Source organism: Ailuropoda melanoleuca, chromosome X, assembly GCF_002007445.2.
Source record: "Ailuropoda melanoleuca isolate Jingjing chromosome X, ASM200744v2, whole genome shotgun sequence".
Taxonomy (NCBI): Eukaryota; Metazoa; Chordata; class Mammalia; order Carnivora; family Ursidae; genus Ailuropoda; species Ailuropoda melanoleuca.
The window spans coordinates 69,238,254-69,265,809 of record NC_048238.1 but is presented as its reverse complement, the minus strand read 5'-3'; the positions used below and the strand labels follow the sequence as shown (position 1 = coordinate 69,265,809).

The 27,556-nt window shown below is 38.3% G+C and overlaps 1 pseudogene; it reads right to left on the bottom strand.

The window, feature by feature from the left end:
- LOC105242216 lies at window positions 1-27,556 on the bottom strand (annotated as a pseudogene).

Here is a 27,556-nt window from a genome sequence, read left to right as displayed (position 1 = left end):
TCACTCCACCCAGAATAAACCAATGGCACCAAAGTTGACAGCAAAGTTGGCATTGGCTGTACCAACAGTGCCAATAATGGGTTCAGTGAAGGTCTGACAAAATCTGGAGTGGGCATTCTGATGTATCTGGCCCAGAAGGTAAATGGGGTTCTAGACCAGGGATCACCAAAATATCCTTCCCCAGGTCAGCAGCTCAAACTCAATGTCATCTCAGCTCCAGGGCCCCAATACAGCCTCATCTCTAATCCCCATGCAGGTTTTCCCTTCAGACTTGTCTTCAGCCTCAGCTGCAGCAGCATCCAGAGCATCCAAGGCCTCATCTACAGTCTCCATGAACTGTGCAGTCCAGTCACAATGATCTCTCTTCTGAACCTCTATCTCAGTACTTTCATCTCACTAGTTTCATGGTAGGAATGGAGGCCCCAGAGGAACTCATACTCAGGAGAGTTGTTGGGCACTTGTCTGTAATCCAGGTACTTTTGCTTTACAAACATTTAAGTGAGAAGTTTCCTCAGATCTCCAAGAAGAGGAGTCTCACCATAGAATGCAATCTCATCCTGTGTAGTTCCTCCCAGAGGACAGCTTCATTGGCATGGTTGCCATTCATGAAGATGATGCCCATACCACTAAGATAGTGGGGGTGGTCAGTCAGTGGGAAGTGACCAATCAGGTGGCAGAAGCCAGTCTGGTGGTAGGGGCCAGCCAGGTGGGATTTGCCAATCTGGAAGACCATGCCAGCCTAGTGGATTCTGCCAAGCCAGACAACTGTACCAAGGCAGACAATGGGGTTCTGCCAAGCAACTGAGTTTTGCCAGGCTGGTGCGGTCTGCCTAGCTGGGAGGCTCTGATGTGCTGGTGGGGGTCTACCTGATGGGTTCTGCCAGGCCAATGGGGTCTGCCAGAGCACATTGGGGGGTGCACAGTGTGGGCTCTGAGTAGTAACTGGAACTGGTGCAGACCTCCAGGTCCCTGTAGCCAGTGAAGCCCACTTCTGATCCCCACTGCTGCTCTCATACACATTCAATTTATTAATCTTGTAGGTTCTCTTGCCCTGAGTTCTAGTCTTGGACTCCAGAATCTGATCCTGGAAAGCAACTGCTGATATCTGTGCAGCTGCACCATCAGATTCAGGGACACCTAGGTTGGTCTGTACTTCAGTCTGGGAAGTGGCCATCTTGGCTTGGTTAATATTCTGGGTCTGAGTATCAGCTGTAGGGGCCTTAGTGGCATCATTCCAAGCCTTAAAGGCTGTCTTAGGCTAAGTGTTGACCATTTCACTGGCCCTGAGAGACAGAAAAATTGTAGGTGGCATTTGGGCCCAGCTTAGTAGTGATGTTCTAGGCTTTAAAGACCATCTTGGACTTGTTAGCAGTTAACTCACAGGTGTTTGCTGCCTGGGAAAATTGTGGGCAGCATTTGGGCCCTTTGGGGTGGCATTCTGGTATTTATAGGCTGCCTTAGGGGGCACACTGGGTATCTCCTTGGCATTGAGTGCCTGAGAGAAATCATAGGCACCATTTGGGCCTTTCGTGGTGTTCTGAGATTTAAAGTTGTTTTGGGCCTAGTAGCAGCTGTTAAAGCCTGAATATCAACCATCTCATTGGTTGTTGGGGACTGTAAACTCTGGGGTCTAGCATTTGGCCCAGCTGCTGTGGTCTGGTTGGTAGGTGGCACCTCCAAAATCCAAATTGCCTCCATCAGGGTTTGTATAAGCAAGGTGCTGTCTTCTACAGAGGCCTCACCTTAGAAGTGGAGGAGGCCCATACCATAGTACATTTTGTGAGCCATGGCTCTTGTCCCTCTGACAAGAGCAGAGCTTTGCCTCAGACTCCAAACCCAACCCCTTTGTTGCCTCCCTTCTTCACCACTCAGATGGTCAAGATTGCGGTGCTTGGCTCTCTGCAACCACACCCTCTCCTTGTCCAGGAGAAAATGCCAATGCAGCAGGACAGAATAGACATAACTCTTAAGGGCCCTAGGATTTTTGAACTGAGCATTGGCTTCGACTTAAAGTCACCAGCTGCATTAGCCCTTAATAAGAGAGTTAGCTTGTCCTTTGAAGCTTTAAAGCCAGGCATTGACTTTTCCTTTCAGCTATGAAAGTCCTAGATGGTATCTTCGTCCAATAGAAGGCTCTTTGGAAGATCTGTTGTTTAGTGTAGTTGCCTTCACTAATTATCTAAACTAGATCTTCTGGATAACTTGCTGCAGCTTCCACATCATTACTTGCTGCTTCACCTTGCACTTTTATATGAGGGAGACAGCTTCTTTCCTTAAACATCAAGAATAAACTTCTGCTAGCTTCAAACTTTTCTTTTGAAGATTCCTCATGTCTTTCAGGCTTCATAGAATTGAAAAAAGAGTCAGGGCCTTGTTCTGGATTAGGCTCTGGTTTAACGGAATGTTGTGGCTTGATCTATCCAGACCACTAAAATTTTCTCTATATCAACAATAAAGTTCTTGCTCTTTCTTATCATTGGTGTGTTTACTGGAATAGCCTTTCAATTTCCATCAAGAGCTTTTCCTTTGCATTTACAACCTGGCTAACTGACATAAGAGACCTAGCTTTTAGCTTTTCTTGGTTTTTGATGTGTCTTCCTCACTAAACTTGGTAATTTTAAGCTTTTGATTTAAAATGAGGAGCATGGGTGGAGATTTGGGGAGAGTGGTGGCCTGGAGAGGGAAGGGAAACTGCTTGCTCTTTCTCCAGACCTTGCCTTATTTAACTCTTCCATCTGGCTGTTCCTGCATTACATCCTTTTATAATCAACCACTGATCTGCCTGACATATTCCACAGAGTACCTAAGGCAGCTGGCTGCACAGTTTTCCATCTGGCAGAGTCTTGGTGAGCTACAGATCTCTTTGGGGACTATGAATAAGCAGACATTTCATTATACAACAGACTTAAAAATGACAAGGAAGGAGAGGAGTTAAGATGGCAGAGAAGTAGGGGACTTCTTTTCAGCCAGTCCCCTGAGTCAAGCTGGATAGGTACCAGACCAACATGAACATCCAAGGAATCAGCCTGAGATGCAGGAAGATACATCTGGGTCTCTACAAATGAACATCTCCAGTGCTGAGTATTGAGGTACAAAGCGGGGAACCATGAAACCGCACACAGATACTGGAAGATAAATGTAAGAGGGAGGGAGCCACCATGTCCGGGCGCTGGGAAGCAGTAGCAACCTGCACGGGGGAAGCGGACGGACCGCGGACCCGCACCCTTGAGACAGCAGACTAAGACCGTGAGCCGAGAGCTCACGCCACCAAGCATCTAATGGAACTCAGGAATTCTGGTGTGCTCACTGGAAACAGACTGAGACTGGGAGCTCCGGGAGCACACACAGGGCGGCTGGCGGGCCACCTGCACGGGGGAGAGGGCGAACTCATGGATGGCACCCTCAAGACAGCAGACTGAGACCTGGAGCTCCAGGAGCACACGCAGGATGACTGGCGGCTGGCGGTGTTAGAAACACAAAGGACAGAGACGCGCCAGCCCTGCAAGTGAGGGCTGGGATACCTGGTGTGGGGCGCACATCCCGGGATGCTGCAGGGTTGAGCAGCACCAACAGAAACAGAGTTAAAATGGCCAGAACATCAGTGGAGGAATGGTCCACGATCCCTCTGTTCTGAGACAGAGGCTGAATTTCGGCCGCTGCTGCTCTGACTCTCAGAAGAGGCACAGCAGACCGCCAGGGAATGACGCCAGAGAAAAAAAGCCTGGAAATACCAGCTCACAGTGTGCCCATCCCTACCCACCCTTGCAGGGGACATGGAGACTCTACCCAAACAGGGTTTCCTGAGTATCGGCACAGCAGGCCCCTCTCCCAGAAGGCAGGCTGAAAAATCAAGAAGCCCACAACACGGGGTGCCTGGGTGGCACAGTCATTAAGTGCTTGTCTTCCACTTAGGGCATGATCATAACATTCCAGAAAGGAATCCCCTGACGGCCAGGGTCACCGAGGCAGAGGAATGTATCAGCGAATTGGAGGATAGGTTAGTAGAAGAAAAAACGAAAATAGAAGCTGGTCTTAAAAAAATCCACGCCAACGAATGTAGATTACGGGAGATTACTGACTCTATGAAACGATCCAATGTCAGAATCATCGGTATCCCTGAGGGCGTGGAGAAAAACAGAGGTCTAGAAGAGATATTTGAACAAATTGTAGCTGAAAACTTCCCTAATATAACAAGGGAAACAAACATTCATGTCCAAGAGGCAGAGAGGACCGCACCCAAGCTCAACCACGACAAACCTATGCCATGTCACGTCATAGTGCAATTTGCAAATATTAGATCCAAGGATACAGTATTGAAAGTGGCCAGGGCAAAGAAATTTTTCACATACCAAGGCAAAGGTATCAGAATTATGTCAGACCTGTCAACACAGACCTGGAATGAGAGAAAGGGTTGAGGGGGCATTTTTAAAGCTCTTTCAGAGAAAAACATGCACCCCAGGATCCTTTATCCACCAAGGCTTTCATTCAGAATTGATGCAGAAATAAAGATGGTCCAGAATCGCCAGTCATTAACCAATTTTGTGACCAGGAAACCAGCCCTACATGAGATATTAAGGGGGGTTCTATAAAGGTAAAAAGCCCCAAGAGTGATACAGAGCAGAAAGTTACAACTGATACAAACAAAGACTTTACTGGAAACATGGCATCATTAAAATCATATCTCCCAATAATCTCTATCAATGTAAATGGCTTGAATGCTCCCATAAAACGCCACAGGGTTGTAGATTGGATAAAAAGAAATGACCATCCATCTGCTGCCTACAAGAGACTCATTTTGAACCCAAAATACATTCAGACTGTAAGTAAAGGGATGGGGTACAATCATTCATGCAATTGGACCTCAAAAGAAAGCTGGGGTGGCAATTCTCATATAAGATAGCATGGATTTTAAACTAAGGACTATAGTTAGAGACACAGAAGGGCACTATATTATTCTTAAAGGATGTATCCAACAAGTGGCTATGATAATTATAAATATATATGCCCCCAATAGGGAGCAGCAAGATACACAGCCAACTCTTAACCAGAATAAAGAGACATATAGATAAAAATACATTAATAGTAGGGGAACTCAGCACCCCACTCTCAGAAATATACAGAACTCCCTGGCAAAAACTAAGCAAAGAATCAAAGGCTTTGAATGCCATACTCGATGAGTTGGACCTCATAGATATATATAGAACACTACACCCCAGAACCAAAGAATACTCATTCTATTCTAATGCCCATGGAACATTCTCAAGAATAGATCATGTTCGGGGACACAAAACAGTTATCAACTGATACCAAAAGATCGAAATTATCCCCTACATATTCTCATACCACAATGCTCAGAAATTGGAATTCAACCACAAAGAAAAATTTAGAAAAAACTCAAACTCTTGTAGACTAAAAACCATCCTGCTCAGGAAAGACTCGATAAACCAGGAAATCAAAAATTAATTTAAACAATTTATGGAGAACAATGAGAATGAAAACACAATGGTCCAAAACCTATGGGATACTGCAAAGGCAGTCCTAAGGGGGAAATACATAGCCATCCAAGCCTCACTCAAAAGAATAGAAAAATCTAAAATGCAGTTTCTATATTCTCACCTCAAGAAGCTGGAACAGCAACAGAGGGACAGGCCTAACTCACGCACGAGGAAGCAGTTGACCAAGATTAGAGCAGAAATCAATGAATTAGAAACCAGAAGTACAGTATAGCAGATCAACAGGACTAGAAGCTGGTTCATTGAGAGAATCAATAAAATTGGCAGACCACTGGCAAGACTTATCCAAAAGAGAAGAGAAAGGACCCAAATTATTAAAACTATGAATGAAAAGGAGCGGTCACTAACAACACCAATGAAACTTCTCAAACTCAATACGTGAGAAACAAATAAACAAATCAAAAAATGGGCAGAAGATATGAACAGACACTTTTCTAATGAAGACATGAAAATGGCCAACAGACACATGAAAAAATGTTCAAAATCATTAGCCATCAGGAAATTCAAATCAAAATCACACTAAGATACCACCTTACGCCAGTTAGAATGGCAAAAATTGACAAGGGAAGAAACAACAATTGTTGGAGAGGATGTGGAGAAATGGGATCCCTCCTACATTGTTGGTGGGAATGCAAGTTGGTACAGCCACTCCGGAAAACAGTGTGTAGGTCCCTTAAAAAGTTAAAAATTGAGCTATCCTGTGATCCAGCCATTGCACTACTGGATATTTACCCCAAAGATACAGACATAGTGAAGAGAAGGGCCATACGCACCCCAATGTTCATAGCAGCATTGATCACAATAGCTATCGTGGAAGGAGCTGAGATGCCCTTCAACAGATGACTGGATTAAGAAGCTGTGGTCCATATATACAATGGAATATTTCTCAGCTCTCAGAAAGAACAAGTTCTCAACATTTGCTGCAACATGGATGGCACTGGAGGAGGTAATGCTAAGTGAAATAAGTCAAGCAGAGAAAGACAACTCTCATATGATTTCTCTCATCTATGGAACATAAGAGCTAGGATGATCAGTAGGGGAAGAAAGGGATAAAGAAAGGGGGATAATCAGAAGGGGAATAACCATGAGAGACTATGGACTATGAGAAACAAACTGGGGGCCTCCGAGGGGAGGGGGGTGGGGGAATGGGATAGACCGGTGATGGGTAGTAAGTAGGGCATGTATTGCTTGGTGCACTGGGTGTTATATGCAACTAATGAATCATCGAACTTTACATTGGAAGCCGTGGATGTACTGTATGGTTACTAACATAATATAATAAAAAATCATTTAAAAAATAATAATAAATAATAAATAAAATGAGAAACGTGACTCTTTCTATCACTTGAATATTTAGAGGCCATTGCATGGTTATTAATTGGACTAATTTTAATATTGTTGTTTATCAGGGAATTGGAAGAACTGAGTAGAAGAAATGAGATAGAGGAACAGCCAGTCAGTGGAGCAGTCAGTATATTTACACATTTATTAAGTTCATCATCTCATATGGTTGTGATTTATGGAACCCCAAAGCAATTACAATAGCAACATTAATAATCACTAATCACCATAACAATATAATAAGGAAGAGTTTGAAAGAGAATTACGAAAATGTGACACAAACATGAGTTTAGTTATGTTCCTGGAAAAAATGGCAGTGATAGACTTGCTCAGAGTTACCACAAACTTTAATTTGTAATAAAGGTAGTATCTTCAAACTATAATTAAGCAAAGAGCAATAAAACAAGGTATCCTTGTAATTCCAAAGTGGAACCTTGTTTGGTTAAGAGAGGTCCCTTTTAAATTATACTGACAGTATGTTTTGGCTGGTTATCTTTTAAATTCTTTGCAAAATGATTTCTTGCTGACAAAGTTGCTTATTATCATTTTTTAAAGTAAGACTTACACTGTTCATGGAGATTACTTAATTCACTGGTTGTTGCACCATGTGATGCCAAGTCCTAATATATTAAGTGCATTTAGGAAAACCTTGCTTCCCTTAAGGTTTTTCATAAGACACTTTGCACCACCCACACCACTTATAAATTTATTTTGTAATAACAAAGTTAATCTAGAAAAGACCTTATGTGTATATGGTGCACAGTTACTAGTCAAATCAGTAGATGAATTTCTAATCAAACTTGCTTCTTCAAAACAAAACTACCTTTTCTATCACTTTATGTTGTTTTAAAAAGCTGTGGAAGGGCAAGTCAAGCATGTACAAGTCACTGGTCAACCTTCTATATCTCAACTAATCTCAAATGTCTCCTGGGTTTCCACTTATTGTAAATTATTGTGATAAAAAGGGCAAGTACCAAAAATAATTAGTCACTCTGATAAAAGTAATCAAACCTCACTAGAACTGAATGAAAAAGCACCATAGCATACTTTTCCTGAAATTCATAAACCTCACTCATGAAACTTACCACAAAATTTATCTTGATCTAAATACACATTTATTTTATTAGTAGTTACTGTACCACAAACTGCATGAAAGGTACTCTATACACATGGAGAAGTTAAGTAGCTCAAATTAAGGAGCTACCCTGTCTCATGATAATATAATTTATGTCTCTGGAAAATAAAGAGGTCATTGATGACAGTAATCTGAGATTCAAGAATATAGTTTTTGATACTAATGGATAAAGATTTAGGATCTCTTTCATAAAAGAGAAAGTGTTTCATTTCAGAGATGATTGAGAGGAAATTACTCACATGAGAAACATTTAATTCACTATCTTTTCCTTCCTATACTCAATTTATGCATAATAAATCAATTAGTCCTGGGATGTGGAGTTAAGATGGTGGAGGAGTAGGGGAACCCTTTTTCAGCAAGTCCACTGAGTCGAGCTGTATAGGTACCAGAACAGCATGAACATCCATGGAACCAGCCTGAGATGCAGGAAGATACATCTGGATCTCTACAAATGAACATCTCCAGTGCCGAGTATTGAGGTACAAAGCGGGGAGCCGTGAAACTATACACAGATATCGGAAGATAAATGGAAGGTGGAGGGAGCCGCCGCTATCGGGCACTGGGAAGCGGTAGCCACCTGCACGGGGCTGAGGGCAGACTCGTGGATGGCACCCGTGAGAAAATAGACTGTGACCGTGAGCAGGGAGTGATGCCACCAGAATTCTCATGGAACTCCGGTGCCCTCACTGGATCCAGACTGAGACCGGGATCTCCGGGGGCGTGCGGGGGTGGCTGGGGTTGGCGGTGTTAGAAACACAAAGGACAGAGAAGCGCTGGCCCGGGAAGTGAGGGCTAGGATGCTGAGTGTGGGGCGAACAACCCAGGAGGCAGCAGGGTTGAGCAGCACCAACAGAATCAGAATTAAAGTACCCAGATCATCAGTGGAGAATGGTCCGCGATCCCATCTGTTCTGTGACAGAGGTTAAGATTCAGTCACTGCTGCTCTGTCTCTCAAAAAAGGCACAGCAAAATGACAGGGAAAGCCACCAGAGAACAAAAGCCTGGAAAAACCCACCCACAGGGTGCACATCCCCATATCCCCACGCAGGAGACACAGAGACCCAACCCAAACAGGGTTGCCTGAGTGTTGGTGCGCCAGGCCCCTCCCCCAGAAGGCAGTCTGAAAAATCAAGAAGCCCACATCCCTAAGATCCCTATAAAACAAGTGCACACTGCCTGGGTCCTGGTCAATAATTTGGGCTCTGGACAACCCCGCAACCTCTCCTCATCAGAATGACGAGAAGGAGCAATCCACCCCAGCAAAGAAAAGACAATGAGTCTGTGGCCTCTGCCACAGACTCAATGGATATGGATGCAACCAAATTATCAGAAATGGAATTCAGAGTGACAATGGTCAACATGATGTGTAGACTTGAAAAAAGTATTAATAAAAATGTTAATGAGAATATAGAATCTCTAAGGGTGGAAATGAGAACAAATCTGACTGAAATTAAAAATTCTATGAGCCAAATGCAGTCAAAACTAGAGGCTCTGATGGCCAAGGTAAAAGAGGCAGAGGAACGTATTACCAAATTTGAGGATGGGTTAGAAGAAAAAACAAAAATAGAAGCTGGACTTAAAAAAATCCACACCCACGAATGTAGATTAAGGGAGATTACTGACTCAATGAAATGATCCATTGTCAGAATCATCAGCATCCTTGAGGGGTTAGAGAAAAACAGAGGCCTAGAAGAGATATTTGAACAAATTGTAGCTGAAAACTTCCATAATCTAGTGACAGAAACAAGTATTTGTGTCTAAGAGGTAGAGAGAACCCCTCCAAGTTCAACCATGACAAACCTACGCCATGCCACGTCACAGTGCAATTCGCAAATACTAGATCCGAGGATACAGTATTGAAAGCGGCCAGGGCAAAGAAATTTCTCACATACCAAGCCAAATGTATCAGAACTATCTCAGACCTGTCTACACAGACATGTAATGAGAGAAAGGGTTGGGGGGGCATTTTTAAACCTCTTTCAGAGAAAAACATGCACCCAAGGATCCTTTATCCACCAAGGCTGTCATTCAGAATTGAGGCAGAAATAAAGACCTTCCAGAATCGCCAGTCATTGACCAATTTTGTAACCACGAAACCAGCCCTACAGGAGATATTAAAGGGTGGTTCTATAAAGGTAAAAAGGCCCCAAGAGTGATACAGTACAGAAAGTCACAAATGGTACAAGCAAAGACTTTATTGGCAATATGGCATCATTAAAATCATATCTCTCAGTATTCAGTCTCAATGTGAAAGGCTTAAATGCTCCCATAAAACACCACAGGGTTGCAGATTGGATAAAAAGAAATGACCCATCCATTTGCTGTCTACAAGAGACTCATTTTGAACCCAAAGATACATTCCGACTGACAATAAAGGGATGGAGTACCATCTTTCCCACAAATGGACCTCAAAAGAAAGCTGGGGTAGCAATTCTCACATCAGATAGATTTGATTTTAAACTAAAGACTATAATTAGGGACATAGAAGGGCACTATATTATTCTTAAAGGATGTATCCAACAAGTGGCTATGATAATTATAAATATATATGCCCCCAGCAGGGGAGCAGCAAGACACACAAGCCAACTCTTAACGAAAATAAAGAGACCTATAGATAAAAATACATTAATAGTAGGGGACCTCAACACCCCACTATCAGAAATAGACTGAACACCCTTGCAAAAACTAAGCAAAGAATCAAAGTCTTTGAATGCCATACTCGACGAGTTGGACCTCATAGATATATATAGAACACTACACCCCAGAACCAAAGAATACTTATTCTATTCTAATGCCCATGGAACATTCTCAAGAATGGACCATGTTCTGGGACACAAAACAGGTCTCAACCAATACCAAAAGATTGAAATTATCCCCTGCATATTCTCAGACCACAATGCTCTGACATTGGAACTCAACAACAAGGAAAAATTTGGAAGAAACTCAAACACTTGGAGACTAAAAACCATCCTGCTCAGAAATGATTCGATAAATCAGGAAATAAAAAATCAATTTAAACAATTTATGGAGACCAACGAGAATGAAAACACAACGTTCCAAAACCTATGGGATACTGCAAAGGCAGTCTTAAGGGGGAAATACATAGCCATCCAAGCCTCAATCAAAAGAATAGAAAAATCTAAAATGCAGTCTTTATATTCTTAGCTCAAGAAGCTGGAACAGCAACAGAGGGACACTCCTAATCCAAGCACGAGGAAGCAGTTGACCAAGATTAGAGCAGAAATCAATGAATTAGAAACCCAAAGTACAGTAGAGCAGATCAACAGGACTAGAAGCTGGTTCTTTGAGAGAATCAATAAAATTGAAAAAGTACTGGCAAGACTTTTCCAAAAAAATAGAGAAAGGACCCAAATTAATAAAATTATGAATGAAAAAGGAGAGGTCAGGAACAACATCCATGAAAGTGGAAGGATTATTAGAAACTTTTATCAACAGCTTTATGCCAAAATATTAAGCAATCTGGAAGAGATGGAGGCCTTCCTGGAAACCTATAAACTACCAAGACTGAAACAGGAAGAAATTGATTTCTTAAACAGGCCAATTAATTATGAAGAGATTGAGTCAGTGATAAAAAACCTTCCAAATAACAAAACTCCAGGTCCGGATGGTTTTCCTGGGGAATTTTACCAAACATTCAAAGAAGAAATAATAAGTAATCCCTATCCTTCTAAAGCTATTCCAAAAAATAGAAACAGAAGGAAAGCTACCATACTTATTCTATGAGGCCACTATTACCTTGATCCCTAAACCAGGCAAAGACCCCATCAAAAAGGAGAATTATAGACCAATTTCTCTAATGAATATGGACAACAAAATCCTCAACAAGATCCTGCCTAATAGAACCCAACAGTACATTAAAAGGATTATCCATCATGACCAAGTGGGATTCATACCTGGGATGCAAGCGTGGATCAACATTCGCAAATCAATCAGTGTGATACATCGTGTCCACAAGAAAAGAGTCAAGAACCATATGACCCTCTCTATACATGCAGGAAAAGCATTTGACAAAATACAGCATCCTTTTCTGACAAAAACCCTTCAGACTGTCGGAATAGAGGGTACATTTCTCAATCTCATAAAAGCCATCTATGAAAAGCCTACAGCAAATATTATTCTCAATGTGGAAAAGCTGGAAGCCTTTCCCTTAAGATCAGGAACACGACAAGGATGCCCACTCTCACCACTATTATTCAACATAGTACTAGAAGTCCTTGCTACAGCATTCAGACAACAAAAAGCATAAAAGTTTACCGCATCAGCAAAGAAGAAGTCAAAATGACTCTCTTCGCAGATGACATGATACTCTATATGGAAAACCCAAAAGAATCCACTCCCAAGCTATTAGAAGTTATAGAGCAATTCAGTGATGTGGCGGGATACAAAATCAATAGTCAGAAATCAGTTGCATTACTATACATGAATAATGAGACTGAAGAAAGAGAAATTAGGGAATCCATCCCATTTACAATAGCACCAAAAACCATATGTTACCTTAGCATTAACTTAACCAGAGACGTAAAGGATCTATTTTCTAGAAACTATAAATCACTCTTGAAAGACATTGAGGAAGACAGAAAAAAATGGAAAAATATTCCATGCTCATGGATCGGAAGAATTAACATAGTTAAAATGTCCATGCTACCCAGAGCAATCTACACTTTCAATGCTATGCCTATCAAAATATTGATGACATTTTTCATAGACCTGGAACAAATAGTCCTTATATTTGTACAGAACCAGAAAAGGCCCTGAATCTCCAAGGAAGTGTTGAAAAGGATAAACAAAGCTGGGGTCATCACAGTCCCGGATTTCGAGCTGTACTACAAAGCTGTGATCACAAAGACAGCATGGTACTGGCACAAAAATAGACACATAGACCAATGGAACAGAATAGAGAACCCAGAAATGGACCCTTGGCTCTTTAGGCAACTAATCTTTGATAAAGCAGGAAAAAACTTCTGGTGGAAAAAAGACAGTCTCTTCAATAAATGGTGCTGGGAACATTCGACAGCTACATGCAAAAGAATGAAACTTGACCACTCTCTCACACCATACACAAAAATAAACTCCAAATGGATGAAAGACCCATATGTGAGACAGGAATCCATCAAAATCCTAGAGGAGAACATAGGCAACAACCTCTACAACTTCGGCCAAAGCAACTTTTTCATGACACTTCTCCAAAGGCAAAAGAAACAAAAGATTGGGGCACCTGGGTAGCGCAGTCATTAAGCGTCTGCCTTCGGCTCAGGGCGTGATCCCGGCGTTATGGGATCAAGCCCCACATCAGGCTCCTCCGCTATGAGCCTGCTTCTTCCTCTCCCACTCCCCTGCTGTGTTCCCTCTCTCGGTGGCTGTCTCTCTGTCACATAAATAAATAAAATCTTTAAAAAAAAAAAAAAGAAAGAAACAAAAGATAAAATGAACTTGTGGGACTTCATCGAGATCAAAAGCTTCTGCGCAGCCAAGGAAACAGTCAAAAAAACTAAGAGGCAGCCCACGGAATGGGAGAATATATTTGCAAATGGCACTAAAAGACTGGTATCCAAGATCTGCAAAGAACTTATCAAACTAAATACGCGAGAAACAAATAAACAAATCATAAAATGGGCAGAAGATATGAACAGACACTGTTTCAATGAAGACATACAAATGGCTAACAGACACATGAAAAAATGTTCAAAGTCATTAGCCTCAGGGAAATTCAAATCAAAACCACACTGAGATATCGCCTTCACCAGTTAGAATGGCAAAAATAGACGAGGCAAACAACAACTATTGTTGGAGAGGGTGTGGAGAAAGGGGATCCCTCCTACATTGTTGGTGGGAATGCAAGTTGGTACAGCCACTCTGGAAAACAGTGTGGAGGTCCCTTAAAAAGTTAAAAACTGAAGTACCCTATGACCCAGCCATTGCACTACTGGATATTTACCCCAAAGATACAGACGTAGTGAAGAGAAGGGCCATAGGCACCCAATTTTCATAGCAGCATTGTCCACAATAGCTAAATCGTGGAAGGAGCCGAGATGCCCTTCAACAGATGACTAGATTAAGATGATGTGGTCCATATATACAATGGAATATTACTCATCTGTCAAAAGGAACGGCTTCTCAACATTTGCTGCAACATGGAGCACTGGAGGAGATAATGCTAAGTGAAATAAGTCAAGCAGAGAAAGACAATTATCATATGGTTTCTCTCATCTATGTAACGTAAGAACTAGGAAGATCAGTAGGAGAAGAAAGGGATAAAGAAAGGGTGGTAATCAGAAGGTGGAATGAAGCATGAGAGACTAGGGACTCTGAGAAACAACCTGAGGGCTTCAGAGGGAAGGGGGGTGGGGGAATGGGATAGGCTGGTGATGGGTAGTAAGGAGGGCATGTATTGTGGTGCACTGGGTTTTATATGCAACTAATGAATCATCGAAATTTACAACAAATAAATAATTAATTTTAAAAAAATCTACAAACAGAAAAAATATATATAATTGGATTTTGCAATTATTAACTTCAACTGAAAAAAACAAAACCAAAACAAAAAAAAAGTCCCTAAAGCCCCCACTTTAGAAGGTTGTAGTCAGGATTCACTCTTTTTGACAAAGGAGGCAGGCAATGACAGCATCTCACAAACTGTTCCCTCTAACAATTTTTCTCCTCATTCAATCTTCCTTAACCAGCTACAATCACAGATCTTTTCTCTACTTGTCTGGAAGGTAACAAGTCTTTTGCTACTTACACTTCTCATTAATAGCAATCCTAACCAAGTTACCAAATTCTATCCAGTGGAAGTGGAAGTCACAGAATAAGGGACAAAAGCAGTGCTACAACAAAATCTGACAAAAACATGTCAAAGAAAAATATGTCAATAAATACATTGGCCCCTATGGGCAATCTCAGGCCAGTGGTGTAAGAGTAGACTATAATTATTAAATGGTAACTACTGTAATAGAGAAATTATAGAACTGAGTATGTGTCAACCTGGTTTGCCTTTGTTTTCTTAATATTTAGATGGAGTTGCTATAAATTTTCTCTTTTAAAATTTCCATGAAGGCAGAAGAAAAACTAGTTGATATGAAAGCTTTTGATTAAACCTAACAGATAACACATGTTGAAAAATAAATGGTGGCTAGTTCAGTATAACACATTTTCCTTACTATTTCAAGCTACATTTTTATATTTTGGGGTTAATTTAATATAAACCACAGCCATTGTTGGAAAATAAAATGGAGATACTAGGTATACTTCTGGTTGGTGGTTTATCTAATAAAAGTACTTTTCTTCTTCTCTTTCCCAATCAATATCTTCCCTAGATTGTTTTTCAGTGTGTAAAATAAAATATGACTAATGATGAATTATTAATATTTTATTCATTTTATGAATTTTGTTTTTCTTCCAAATCATGATTTTATTATATTTTTAAAGTTGGATACCATGTTTGAAAGCCTAAAAATACTAAATTATTTTAAAGAACAAGATTCTGAACATTCGTTTTCTGAAAAAATGGTGTGGAGTAATAAAGCTATATTGGCTTTTAGCATATAGCAATAATTAATGAACAGGTGATACAGACCATGATAGCCATGCAGTTAAACCTTGCAAAGACCGATGAGAGAACACCAAAGGCTTTCTGGAAGACGATGATTTTATTGCACTGAAAGTTACCTACCTACATACATGTGAAAAATTACTTTTAATGATATAAAAAAATGAACCTCCATTTCATAAACAATAAACTTTCCCAAGTGCAATACAAAAATATTATCAGTCTTATTCCTTCCCTCAAATTATTTTGCTAAGAATAAAAAACAGACAAATTAGGATTTAACTGTAAGAATTTTCTCAAACCTATACTTGGCCTTGAACTTTTATCTCTTATACCACATCCTCTTCCTGTAGCAAAGTACACACATAAGGAAAAAAGAGATTCATTAGCCTCTTAGCCACACAAACCTGACAAAAGTCCCCAAAGAATCCTACATAAAACAAGAAAATAGTTATATATCATTTATATAAATAAATGTCTACTTTCATTTCCAATTCCAGGAAGCCTTGAACTGTTGACTGAAGCTCCAGATAAAGAAAAAAGGTATTAAAAAATCCCTTCCCACATGGTAATATCTATTATTCCTAATGTAAAGAAAATTACTAACTCATTTAATGAAGATGATATAGTTTTATTTGTTAGGAAATAAGGGCTCATTATTTTTACTCATGTGATATGACACCTTCTGGTGTTGGCAGCTGCCAGATTATGTCAGCACCTGCCAATAGTAGTTAGTAAATTAGAGGTATATTGGCAAATCTTTGAACATCTGTGATTGCTATCACTTGTCTTAAGACATGTCCTGAAAACTTCCTCAAAATCCATAACAAGTCAATATAAAATTCATTTAGTGACTTGATTGTTGTCTGATTTTCTAACTGACTGTTTATATATTCTTAGAGGTTCTTTTCTTAGCTTCTGGGGACAGAATTTATTTTTGGATAACTTTTGACTTACAGAATTATGGCAAAGTTAGTACAGAGAATTCCTGTATATCACACACAGAGACTCCCCTATTACTATTATTTTACATTGGAATAGTATATTTGTTACAATTAATGAACCAATATTGAACACTTTTATCAATTAATATCCAACCTTTATTCAGATTCCCTTAGTTTCCATCTACTTTTTCTGTTTGAAGATCCCACCCAATATACCACATTACATTTAGTTTTCATGACTCTTTAGGCTACTCTTGGCTATGACAGTGTCCTCATTTTTTCCCCTAAACTTAATAATTTTAAGGAATACTGGTCAGATATTTTGTAAGATGCCCACCAATTAGAATTTGTTTATTATTATTATTATTATTAGACTGGGCTTATTTGTCTTGGGAGAGAAGACCATAAAGGTAAAGTGCCATGATCATTATATCATCTCAAGGATCCTTCCTTCTTTCCATCCTTCCTTCCTTCTTTCCTTCCTTCCTTGGTACTCAAGATTCTCCATAATCACCTGTATATTTTCTGCCCCAATCCTATAATCAGCCATTTCTCCAAGAAGCCTTGTTGCTGTTATTGGGGAATGGCCTTGGAAACCAAAATCTGTGTGTGCTCAATGCTACTGGAGTGCTATTAGTTATAGCCTCTCTTAGCTGACAAAGAAAGAAAATATATGTGTGTATAATAATTATATTATAGATAATACACATATCTATACATATTTGCATATGTATCCATTTGTATTTATTAAGCCACTGGTGTCTCCATCATCATACTGATGTCTCCAACTCTAATCCATTACCACATGGATCACTGTAGATTCCTTCCTTGCTTATCTGTAAACTTCTACTCAAACAGAAACCTGACTCCTGACCATTAACAATACATTTACTTGATTGTTAAATTCCACTATACAGGAATTACAATATCTGAATTGATAACCCGTATCCTGGTGGGAAAACTTTTACCAAATACAGTGTTTACATACAGTTGCTTTTGCCTTTAGTCTTACGGACTACAACATTTCCAAAGTTACTTAGGTCAGCAATTTATTCTTTCACCCCCTTCAGTGAGATTTTAAAATACATTTGTAATACATTTAGATTCTTTTGATACATTTTACATTCTCTCCTGGAATGTATACATTAAGTATTATTCTTTGTGCTGTAAAAATTAATTGGTTTTGACAAATGTTTTGTATTCGCCATTACAGTATGATGTAAAATAGTTTCACTGCCTTAAAAAAAATCCCCTGTGCTTTACCTAATCAACATCCCCAAACCCCTGACAATTAGGGACTTGTTTACCATCTCTATAGTTTTGTCTTTTCCAGAATGTCATAAAATTGTAATCGTACATTTTCAAACTGATTTCTTTTTCTTAGCAATTGGCGTTTAATAGTCCATGTTTTTTTCCTGTCCTGATAGTTTCTTTGTTTCTATCATTGAAAAATATTCCAATGTATAGGTGTATCAGAGTTTGTTGTCCATTCATGTAGTGAAGGACTTCTTTGTTGCTTCCAGTTTTTGGTAATTATGAATAAAGCTACTATCAGCATAGTTTTCTGTCTGGACATAAGTTTTTGGATCAATTTGGTAAATGCCTAGAAGTGCAATTGCTGGATCATATGGTATAATTAAGTTTAGTTTAGAAAGTAACTGCCAAATTGTCTTCCAAAGTAGCTGTGTGATTTTGCATTCCCATCAGTAATAAATGACAGTTCTTGTTGCTCTGCATCCTCACCAGCAGTTGTTATTGTCGGTTTTTGGATTTTAACCATTCTTGTTAATGGCTTGTAATGGTATCTCATTTTTGCAAATTACAATTCCTTAATGACAAATGATGTGGAGTATCTTTTCATATGCTTATTTTACACCTGCATATCTCCCTTTTTTGTAATGTCTTTATCTGAATTTGATCCCATGGAATGAGTTAGGAAATGTCTCATCTACTTCTATTTTCTGAAGTATATTGTGGAAAATTGGTATCATTTTTTGTTAAATCCTTGGTAGAATTCACCAGTGAAATCATCTGACCCTGTTGATTATGTTTTTAAAAGTTCATCAATTATAGATTTACATTATTTACTAGAGATATATTCATTGTATTGTTATGGATACTCAGTATATATAGATACTAGGCAGAGTTACAAGTATATATTGATTACCTATTTTTCCTTGTACAAATTATAGATTGTGTCTTTTGAGGAATTTGTTCATGTCACCTAAATTATCAAATTTGTGGACATAAATCAAATTTATAGTGTTTCTTTACTATCTTTTTAATGTTTATGTCTTCTCTTCCCACCCCCAGCCAGAGGTTTACTTCTTTTGTTTTTTATATATATTTTCAAAGAACTAGTTTTTGTTTCACTGATTTTCTCTATTGATTTTTTCTGTTTTCAATTTCATTGATTTCTGCTCTGAATTTTATTATTATTTTTTTCTGCTTGTTTTAGGTTTAAAGTGTTCTTCTTTCTTCAGATTTCCTGAGGTAGAAAATTATATAATTAATTTTAGATATTTGTTTTTTTCTAATAGATGCATTTAATGCTATAATCCTCCCTCTACTGATTTTTCTGCATCTCTCAAATTTTGATAAGGTGTTTTTTTCATTTTCATTAAATTTAAAATGTTTTTTAATCTCTTGAGATTTTTTCCCCCATGTGAGAATAGAAGTGTGTTAAGTTCCAAATATTTGGGAATTTTCCAGCTATCTTTCTGTTACTGATTTCTACTTTAATTTCAATGTGGTCTGATAACATACTTTGTATTATTTCTCTTCTTTTAAACATTAGTAAGGGGTGTTTTATGGCCCAAAGTATGGTCTATCTTGGTGAATGTTCTCTGCAATTTTGAGAAGAATGTGTATTCTATTGGAAGAAATATTTTATAAATGCCAAATAGATTCAGTTTATTGATAGTGCTATTCAGGTAAACTGTATCTTTGCCAGTTTTCTGCCTGTTTGAACTATCAATTACTGAAAAAAGGATGTTGAATTTAACTATAACAGATTTTTTTCTCCTTGCAATTCTTTTAAGTTTTTGCCTCATGTGTCTTAGGCTCAAACACATTAATATTGTTAGTTTTAAGTTTGAGAAGCATCACTTCAGGAAATTATATAAAGATACAAAATAGTATAAATGTAAAAAAGTAATGGAAATAAATAAATTGTATCATTTGGTTTACCTAAATTGGTTGTAAATTACTGAGTTCCTGGCTGTGGGTCTTTTGTTGTTGTTGTTGAGTTATGAAAGGTTTATGAGACTCCTGGTGGTTAATACTCAGACATACTCCTTAGCTGCATAGCTTGATCTCCCTCCATTTTTGTCTTATTTTACAAATACAACGATTTCTGGCCATTTTCTTTAAAAAAAAAAAAGAAAATTCATATGTAAGAATGAGAATGTCCTTCCCCCACGGTTCTGAAATAACACTCCACTAAAGTTATTTTCCCTAGATGACAGTCATTTGTTATAAAGAAATGTCACAGAGTACTCATACCCTCCCACTGTCAAAGCCAAGAGGTAATTTTTCTCATTTCTTTACTGTAAGAACTTGGTAGCATTCCTGGAGGTATCACTCAAAAACATGTAAGACTACCACTTCCAGAAGTTTATCATTCTCATGGCAGTCCACATTCAGCCTCCAGCAATTTATCAAAATTACTATTTAAATGATCTTGATGTAGTTTTGGAATATAGGTGAGGTCTGGAGCTGATGACTGAGAAAGAAATCTTGAGATGTCTTTGGTGCAAAAAAGGTGATTTTATTAAAGCACTGGGACAGGACCTGTGGGCAGAAAGAGCTACAGCACTGGGGTTGTGAGGGACAACTGATTATATCTTTTGGGGTTGAAGGAAGTAAAGATAAGGGAAGTTCCAAAAGGATTTTCATATGCTAAAGAAGACTCACAGGATATAAGAGGCCTTGCTATTGTCAAAGTAAGGTTGTTTTTCCCTCTAGGAAGGCATTAACATTAAGACAGGAGCACCCTTCTGGAAGTTAGGTTATTGATAAGAATGATTTTTTTTCTTGTAAATCACTAAGACATTTGTAAGCTGAGGGAGACTCCTGTCTTGCAGGACTGTGATCTCTGTAAATTAACCATTTTTTTCCTTCCCTTAGCTTTAGGGCAGGCAGGACTGCCTAAGGAATGTCACACATATCCCACCTGGGACTGTGGGGGTTGGTTTGCAGGGTGTCTGTGCTTTGTCCTCAGCTTGCCTCCTTCTCCCTCATCAATCCCACAAGTTTATGGTTCTAGGTAAGCAGATCTTGGATCTGACTCTCTGGATTCACCTATCTCTCCAGACTTGTGGTTTGTGGCTTTCCTTGCTACTTCAATTCTATGATATATGCAAGAAAAGCTCTTGCCCAGCTTTCTCCTATTTTAAGGACAGGAGTGATGACTACCAAGGTCTCTATATGTTGGAGCTGAAAGTGGAAGTTCTTAGGATAAAATTTACAAATTGTTGATATTTTGCAAATCTCAACATGTTCAACCACAATAGCAAATACTTTCCCACTAGAAAGAATGCTGTTTCTATTTCAAAAGGCCAGATAAAATACAGGGTTTTTGTACATCCATAGCTGTGGAAGTCATAAGAATGAATTCTATTTTAGTATTATAGAACTGGTAAGCAAAATAATTCATTTTCTAGGTTTCTATGTAGTGGAGCACAATGTCAATTGTAGATAAGTAATGCCCTTACATTCCAACCAGAAAAATATTTAAAGTTTACATTTCTCTTTAAAGTTCCATTCCCACATTAAATTTCATAGAGTGAATTACTTTAGGGAATACTACCACGCAGTCTGAGGCATTTATTCTTAATCATTAAGGTAAGCTATTCCCTCATTAAGGTCTCTTGATAAACAAGTTATATATGATTTTGATGGCAACCACAAGAGGGTATTTTTTTAACCCATAAACTGTCATGGAAAATAAAATTAATTTAAATTTGGTTTAACAAAAAATCTTGTTGCTTATTATCAAAACCTAGGAAAAGTGTCAATACATTTTGGAAAGCCAAAATCAGCTCTATTTACCTATAAATAAATAAATAAATAAATAAATATATATATATATATATATAAATCAAATCAGCAAGAAATACCTTAAGAAGCACTTGTTTTCTTCCTTTTGACAATTAACTGTGGCAACGTATGTAACTGCTTGCTCCTCTCATGATTAAAGAGCTTGGTTTGAAGAGTCAATGGGCATTTTGGTTTTTTTGGTATTCTTTTATTCAAAATCTGGACTACTTAAGCAAAGCTAGTTATTTTTAATTGTTTGACATAAATCAAAATTTATTTTCACCATTTTTTTCTTCATTGAATTTGTGGCATAAGCTGAGTTATTTTGATGAGGTTGTGGAATATTGGTGAGGTTCAGTGGGGTGGAGTCCAGAGCCAACAACCAAGAAAGAATTCATGAGATGTCTTTGGTGCAAAATGGTTGTTTATTAAAGCACAGGGACAGGACCCATGGGCAGAAAGAACTCCTGCCCTGGGTTGTGAGGGGTGGCTGATTATATACTATGGGGTTGGGGGAGGTAAGGAAAAAGGGAGGTTTCAAAAGGATTTTCATATGTTAAAGAAGACTCACAGGATACTGGCGGCCTTGCCATTGTCAAGTTAAGATTGTTTACCCCTCTAGTAAGGCATTAACATGAAGATAGTTGGGAACTTCATGGAAGAACATTACACTCTGCCCTCTTCAAGTATCTGTCTATGGGCTGCAGGTTATATAGACATTCAACTGTATTTACACTCCCTTCTGGAAGCTAGGTTTTTGATAGAAATGCTTTGTTCTTGTAGACTGCTAAGACATTTGTAAACTGAGGGAGACTCAAGTCTTGTAGGATTGTGGTCTCTATTGGTTAACTATTTCTTTTTCCTTTAGGGCAGCCAGGAGTGCCTGAGGAACATCACATACATCCCATGGAGGGGGATTGTGGGATGTCAGTTTCTGCTTTGTCCTCAGCTTGCCTTCTGTTCCCTCATCAATTTAATCTTATGTATTTGTAGCAGTAGTAAAACAATAAATATAGGAATTTGGAATTTAAAAAGCCTATTTTATACCAACCTCCTCATTTTATACTGGTGGAAACTAAGGTCCAGATAGCAAATTGCTCTCTCTATGAAAAGAAACTATTACTCAATGACAAGTTAATTCTAATCAATATCACATAAAAGAGGTCAACTTCAGTGAACTGGTGAAAACTATTTTTTAAAATCTAACCATTTCAAGCCTCTGGAGATGGTCTTAAGGGTGAACAGAAAATAAACATCTATTTGAACCAAGACTACTACCCCCCTTTCCCACCTTCCAGCTCCACAAGGCAGAGACTACACTCTACACTGCTGCAGTCAAGAACACAGCACAGAGATGGAGGGTTTTCTACCTAGAAGGAACAAGGTATCAACATTTCTCATTCTGCCCCCAGCTACCTCCTGCTGAGGATGTCATGGGTGAGTGGAATTAGAGAGGGGTTTCCTTCTACACAGCCCTGACTTATGGAACAGATGGTCTACCTTTGGCATAGTATATATGAGAATAATGAACACTGATCACTCTTGCTCCAGCTTGAGGGGTGGTGGTTTTGATGTAGGAAAGACATTAGGGTTTGAAGCCAACAGCCAAGAAGGAATTATTTGGTGCAAAAAGTGTGGTTTTATTAAAGCACAAGGACAGGACCTGTGGGCAGAAAGAGCTGCACTGGGCCCATTACTTACTTTCAAGTTGAGAGGGGGTCAGGGATAGTATAAGTCTCTAAGGAATTTTGGAAGCAAGGTTTCCAGGACCTTGAGGGGCTAGCTATTGTTGGGACAAGATCATTTATTACCACTTATTACCCTCAGGTCTAATAAAATCTGAGTCATGAGACCCTTCGGATATATACTGGTGGGTCATATGTTTGGGGGGGGGGGTGACTGCCAACATATATCTTGAGGTGGTAGAGATAAAGGAAGTTTCCAAAGGAACTTTTATATGTTAAAGCAGACTTAGAGGGCCGGACAGGTTGGGCTAAGATTTCCTTTGGCCCTTAGCAAAGTATCAACATTGAGGCAGCTGAGTCCCTAAGGGAATATTACTCTCTGCCTGTTTCAAGGACTTGTCCATGGGCTGTAGGTAATAAGGAAATTTAATAATTTTCCTTCTGCCTTTTTTCCCCACATAAGTTTCATGCCAGAAGAGGCCAGCTGAGAGTAGTCTAGGCTATTGCCCACCCCCATTGTGATGGTGAAAGGTAATTGGGAGATTATATGTGAAAAAGCTGCTAAAATGATTACATAGGAATTTTTTAACATTAAGGTGGGCAAGTGCAAATCCTCTCAATTATTGTCAGAAAACTTCCGAGTCTCAGCCAAGTGCTTTCTCAGGCATAAGCATGGTAGCAATCATAGCTGTTGCTTTCAGCAAATTTGGCACACTCCCAGTTATACCTGTCACCCAATTCAGTGCAGAGGTGGGGTAGCCTTCCTAAAGGAAGAGAATACAAGTCAGAGTCCTAGCTTTTCATAGCTCATGTTTCCTGCTCAAATTATCTTCACAACTCTTAGGATAAAAGCTAATGATACTTAGGTCCTGTCAAAGGCCTACTGAAGTCAGTTGATAATTAAAGCTATCGGCCTAAAGCAGGGTTGGCAAACTTTCTTTGTAAGGGCCACATTATAAATATTTTAGGCTTTATGGGCCATATATTCTCTGTGGCAAAAACTGAGCTATTAAATCAGAGTATTAAAACAAGCAATGATAATACATAAACAAATGAGCATGGCTGTATTCCAATCAAATTTTACTTATTGACACTGAAATTCTAATTTCATATAATTTTCATATCATGAACCATCCTTCTTTTTTATTTTTTCAACCACTTAAACATGTAAAAATCATTTTTACCCCATGAACTATATAAACAGGCAACAGGCTGGATTTGGCCTTTGGCTTGTGGCTTGTTGATCTCTGCCTTAGGAACTTGGTATCCATCTATACTAGCTATTTTAAATTTTAACTTGGTAGTTGTTTAATCACTGGAAATTTTTGTACCTTAATATCATTACTTAAACCCTAAAAAGTCTTACTAAATTACATGTATATATTGGCCATATAGAAAAACTGAGAAGGAACCCTTTAAAAAGTTTCTGTATGTTCTATAAAATATAAAGATGTCACTCATGTGATGGCCCTTGTTAATAAAGATATAATAAAAAATTTAAAAATCTAGTTTGTAAAAGATTAATATCATTAAAATCTAATGTTTCTTTTTATCAAATAATGAGTATTAGTTATTCTGCTGTGTTTTCAATTTTTGATCTTGGCTTCCAGATTTGAATTTTATATTCAAATTCACTAATTATATTTATCCAGATTTTGTTAGACATATTGTTCCATATATCTTTATTTGTATTTTAATGATTCTAGTGTATATCCATCTTTCTTTTTGAAGCCCTTCATCTCTGTTTTGGAGGTAATTGAGATAAGCATTTTTAAAGCCATGATAAAAAGTTACTGTTACTTTAAAATTTGGTAACAGAATTCTTCAGGGAGAGATTTTTTTTTATTCAACAAAACATCTTAAAAGATGGTTGGATATTAAAAATTTGATTCATAGAGCATGGCCTAACTGGGGGTGTGGGGGAGGGATAAGTAGCTAAATTTCTTTGGACAGAATTTATCAACAGGGGAAGAGATGCATGGGGCTAAAAACAATGAGAGGCAAGGTTTCATAAAGTCAACCTTAGTTCCTTAAAGCTGTTTGGTCATATCTGAGTCTATGTATGTCTCTCAAATATGACATTCCAAAATAACCAATGTTTCCAGTGGTGTCCTGTTACAAGGAGAACAGATTCTTGTTGAACTTATGCAAATGATTATGACTGCCATGGAAGAGAGAATATTTACTGAGACCTTTTTAATTTCAGAGGGTTCAGGTAGAGAGAAAAGTTAAATGCTTTAATTTGCTTTATTATTATTTCTGTATATCACTGATGTCTTAAGAGAAAGTTTCCTCAATCTGGAAGAGCAAACATTAGAGAACAAGCAATGTTTTAAACAAAAGTCACAACACTATCATATTTTAGTTTATTTAGTCCCATGTTACTAATTCTTGTTTAGTTTGAATGCAGCCCTTAGTTCTGGAAAATCTTACCTATTTCAGTTTTAGGATTCTATAATGATATCAAATACCTGTATCTGTCCTAAAAATCCTTTATATGAATCTTCTTTAAGATGAAACTCATTTTATAAGAGAATAAGAACAATTACAGAAGACAAAAACTCAGAATGGACATGGTTAGAGATCTGATGAGATGAGAGTTTACAATATAGCTGGCAAGAAAATCAGGTTACTTCTGTAACACATAACACGCCAATAGCCAGAATATGGAGTGATGATTACCTTATAGTAACACACTAAAACTTTAGGAATTGCATATTATCTCTAGAAGAGTTACAGCTTTTACCCAAATGTAAACTAAGGCTTATCATTTGTTTAACAGTACTTCGGGAGAAACTTAGCATACCAAAGAAAAAGGCCTAATGAGTTAAAGAGACTTCATTTACAATTTAAATCTTGGGAAGTTTGTTAAAACCATAGAATGTTTTAAAGCACGTGCCTGAATAGGATTACAGATCATTACAAAACTCAATTATTTTTATTTAACCAAGGTGACAATAAAAGATTTGAAAGGCAAATATGTAGGGTTCTATAATTTTTAGCAAAACTTAGCTCCTTTAATATTGAGAAGTTTTAATCAAGTAATGGAAGACCTGATAAAAGACAAAACATAGAAACTTTCTGGGCAGACAAAAGAGAAAAAAAAACCTTTGTTTACATTTTCTAATCCAGAGAAGGTGAACAATTCAAGAAACCTTCGTCTTTTTGAACAGAGAAAAAGCAGATTTATATATCTATACCACTGCACTTTAAAAATCCATTCAGTTCAATCTTAGTCCATCCTGGCCACACCTTAAATTCCTTTCCAAGATTTCCCTTCACAAACCTTCTACAACTTTCTTTTGCTTTCAGATTTTATCCCACACCATCTTTCCAAACAACCATCTTATTTAGGACAAAATAACCTTCTTTTACCTTCAATTAAAAATGCATTCCCAGGCGTGCCTGGGTGGCTCAGTCATTAAGCATCTGCCTTCAGCTCAGGTCATGATCCCAGGGTCCTGGGATGGAGCCCTCATTGGGCTCCCTGCTCAGCAGGAAGCCTGCTTCTCCCTCTCCCACTCCACCGCTTGTGTTCCCTCTCTCTCTGTATCTCTTTCTGTGAAATAAACACAATCTTTTTTAAAAAAAATGCATTTCCATTCCTTATCCTTCTTACATACCTCCTACTTTTCTACTTACAGAGTTGCTTCCTTATTTCCATCAGTCTTCATTATATTTAGTAGAATTTTGCATCCTTTAGAAACCTTAGTCTTCAGTGAAGACTAAGTAGTAACCAACTGTGCACTGTTACACCAAAATCTTTAGATGGCAAATTTATGAATCAATTAAGCACAAAACATGTTTACTAACAGATTTAAATATCCTTAGTTTTTTGCAATGAGCAGTCAAGCACAAACCTACATCCAGTAATCAACAATTTAGTACTTTATCCTATTTGGAAAAGACCTAAATGTCCAATAAATTTAATTTCATTTATTATCCAAGCAAACTTTAAAGTTTCAGGTTATCAAAGACTTTGAAAGCTATTTTAACAATTACCCAGGAAAACTTTGATGAGATAGACAATTAACCATCATTTTAGTCATCTTTTTGCTAACAACTCACAACAGAAATAACACAGTTTGTTTGACTTTCAGTAAACCTCCAAAGAATTAAAGTTTCACGTTTAGTGCTGATAACTTTAAAGACATGTCTATCTTAAACCAACAAACTTAACTTAGTTCGAATACTGAATTATGTTCCACCTGGATCCTCTCCATTGCCAATTTTTACCTGAGACACTGGTGGGGGAAATCTGGAGTGGGTGGTGGTAAGTCCAGGGGGTGTTCTTCTTGCTCCTTGATGGTGAGGGGAGGAGGAGGAGCCAT